General features: G+C 43.9%; 1 non-coding gene across 1 annotated transcript; it reads right to left on the minus strand.

Moving 5' to 3' along the window:
* Positions 1–2,760: 2,760 nt before the first annotated feature.
* On the minus strand, positions 2,761–2,842 carry trnas-cga. The gene has a single exon. It is a non-coding gene; the product is annotated as a tRNA-Ser (tRNA).
* Between the last annotated feature and the right edge of the window lie 644 nt (positions 2,843–3,486).

Raw genomic sequence — 3,486 nt, forward strand, 5'->3', positions numbered from 1 at the left:
TAAAGACATCGCCATAATATTATAATTGTTGTGGCATTGTTTTTTTTCTGGTGGGTTAGGAATTCTATTTTGAATTCTGAAGATTCACAATCTTTTGAGACAAGAAATGACTCCTTACCTCAGTTAAATCAGACAGCCACATTATCCAAGGAATGTCAGCCCAGTACTAGACACTCCACTCTCAAAGTGTCTCCGAAATTCAGACTTTCCAAAGAGCAGAAATGGGACATGGGGGATGTGGACAATGGAGTGTCGGAGAATGTGAAAGGGGGTTAGCTGGATGCGCAGAGTCAAACAGAGACAAATAGAGACACATGTTGTGGTAGACACTGAAAGGACCAATTCTCCATTCGACATGGCTGCTAACTGACAGAAAGGAAAAGTAAAAGGCAACCACTTAAGCAGAGCCTTTGACCACCTCATGGCAACGGAAGCAGTATTACAGCTGATGAAGTCCTTTTAAAGTTGTAAAGTTGGCGTGAGTAAGCTAATGAGAGAGCAATTTTGATAAATACGTTGATTCGACAGATAAAGCGAATAATTTCTCCCGACATTATAATATAGAAATGCATAATTAACATCGTAGGGACGAACGGTCAGTGGATCTGAAACGTCAGCTCTGTTTCTCTTCAACGATGCTGCCAGGCCTGCTGAGTTTCTCTACCAATTTCTGTTTTGTGTCAGATTGCCTGAGTTCTTTGTTTTAAGTTAACCTGCACGACGTTTGGGACAAATCAGATTGGCTGCGAGCTCCTGATCAGTCAGAAGTGCTGGCACCACGATAAATTCAAAACTTCTATTCTCTGAATGGGAATCAAACCTGGGCCGTGGTAGTGAAAGCGCTAAATACTAACCCCTAGGCCACCAAGAAACACAGCAGAAAGGCTCGTGTCTTTTCTTAATGACGCTGCTTTTGCGTTTTCATTTCTGATCATATTCGCTGCAGATCGGTTTCTCCGTCTCTGAGTTTTTAACAGCATGGAAGAAGACCATTTGGCCCATCATTTCAGTGCAGCTCATCAAACCTCCATCTATTCTAGTCCCAGTTTCCAGCATTTGGCCCATAGCCTTGTGTGCTTTGACTTTACGAAGTGGGCCTGGAGTTTGAGATGGTAAAACTGTGTTAATACCCCCTTGAGGAATTCATCCTCATTTTCACCCACAGAGGGAGACACAGGTGCACATCCCTGAAAGTGACAGAGACCTCAGGATTATACCTGCTCCATGTCCTTCACGTCCGCTCTCCGTCCCCAGGCACAAGCTTCTGCGATAAAAGGCAGCTTTAGGTGGAACACAAGCAACTTCTCCGGACAATGAGAACTGTTTCCGTGAGCTGGGATATAAAATGGACAGTGAGCTGAAATAGTCTCACAGGCTGCTCACGTGCAACTTTCCAGTTGGAATACTCACCGACCCAATCACTGCAGTACCTCAAATCGTGTGAGATTTTATGCTTCTTGCTCTCTAAAAGGCAGTGATTGGCATACGTCCCTCTTAACCGATTCGGGTGAAATAATCGTCGGCCGCCTCTCCTGTAATACCTTTCCCAAACAAGAACACAATGAGCAAATCCCTTTCAGATCTCAACCGTAGTCGGCGGTATTCAAACAGTGCAGAGTGAGCCAATTGATTTACAGTTCAGCGCCTTAACCACTCGGCCACGACTATACACGCTGCATCACAGGCTCTGCTTTCCAGGTCTCTCTCTCTCTCTGTGGAGGTGAGGAAGAGTGAATCATGACTCGGTTTGTTTGAATCCAATCACTTCTCAGATTTCTAAAGGGTTAAACTCAGTACATGGGAGATCCGGCTGTTTCATCCCAACAGATGGGATAAACATTCATTTAAAAACAAAAACATAAATTTCAGGAAAAGCTCAGCAGATCTGGTAGCGAATCAGTGCCAACGTTTCAGAACTCTGTTTTATCACACAGGAACTGCCAAACCTGCTGAGTTTCTACAGCAATTTTTGTTTGTCTCATTGTCCCGTAGCCGAGATGAGATTTCAATTCCTGATGTGCAGGAACGAGAATCTTTTCAATGTCACAAGTCAGTTCATGTCCCGAGAACATCAGAGTCAATGTCCCAGCCTTTAAAAGAAGGGGCAGGTGTCTTCACTGTTTGTGCTCAGTCGGAAATTTCACTCTTCATTCTCCTGTGATTCCGGTTTCCAAGAGTTTCTAAAGATTCAAAAAGCTGGAGACTGGGTTTTCTGTTTTGCTTCCTTAACATCGCCCCACCCTCCACTTCCAACTGTCAATATTTTCCCAAAATCTCTTCACAATCCTCCGCCTTGCAACATGTCCAGGGATGAGGAAATCCCGTTTAGTGGAGTGATTCCGGAGATCGGAAATGTTCTCTTTGGAGCAAAAAAGTTTAACCAGAGATTTCCTATTGCTTTTCACAGCATTGGGAGAGGGAGTGGCGGGAATAGGCGGGGTGGTGGTCGGGAGAAACTGTGGCCACTGACCAGGTTCAGTTCCCAGAGGACTGCAATTCAAGATATTTAATGCAAAACCATTTATGCAGATTAAACACGGAGAACACTGCAGAAACTCAACACGTTTCGTGGTACCTGTGGAAAGAGAAACAGAGCTAAAGTTTTGAGTATGGGAAGTTTCTTGTTCAGAACGCGTGTTTCCTGAATGTCAATAAATGACCAGACTCTCCGGTGGGTTGCTGAGACGGATTTTCTCGAGTTTGAGCGATGACTCATTGATCAGAAGGTTATTTGAAAATAAAACATACGTGCTCAGGGTACGTAGTCGGCTGGACTCGAACCGGCGTGGGGAAACCCCAATAGATTTCGAATCCATAGCCTTAACCACTCGGCGACGACTACAGGTCACCGCCCCCGTTTTAACTTTTGGAATGGGTTTAAAATGAAAGAGGAGCATTTGGCTTGTCTTGTCCGTGCCACAACTCTTATATTTCTTGTCATCCTGTACTTGATCAGAATGGAGATTGAATTGAAATACATTATTGAGAAATAGAGTGAATGGGAAGAATCCATTTCTATGAGCAGAGAGATTAATAGATCAATGGATTGAGAAAGAAAGATGTATTTGTATTTTGAAAGAGCCGTTCACCACCATCTAAATCACAACCAACGGAGTACTTTTGAAGCAGATTCTTCATTGGCCAATCTAATGTGCAAATCAGGGCAGTTTGTTTAACCATAGGTCAAAAACGAAGCTGTTTCAAATACTCACAATTGGCGCTGGATGTGCCAGTGAGTTCATAACTAACTTTGGGGGTTTGCTGTGCTCTGATTTACACCCGGGTGCGTAATCTCAGGGGAAGGCGTTGCCCATTTAATACAGAGATGAGGGGGATGTTCTCCCATTCAGACAGTAACAAATCTGTGGAATTCTTCCAAAAGAGTTCTGATAAGGCTGGGTGTATTCAAGGCTGAGATAGACAGAGATTTAGTCATTTAGGGATTCAAAGGCGACTGTGATAAGGCAGAAAAGTGGAGTTGAGGAT

This window comes from Rhincodon typus, chromosome 8 (genome assembly GCF_021869965.1).
Source record: "Rhincodon typus isolate 14 chromosome 8, sRhiTyp1.1, whole genome shotgun sequence".
Taxonomy (NCBI): domain Eukaryota; kingdom Metazoa; phylum Chordata; class Chondrichthyes; order Orectolobiformes; family Rhincodontidae; genus Rhincodon; species Rhincodon typus.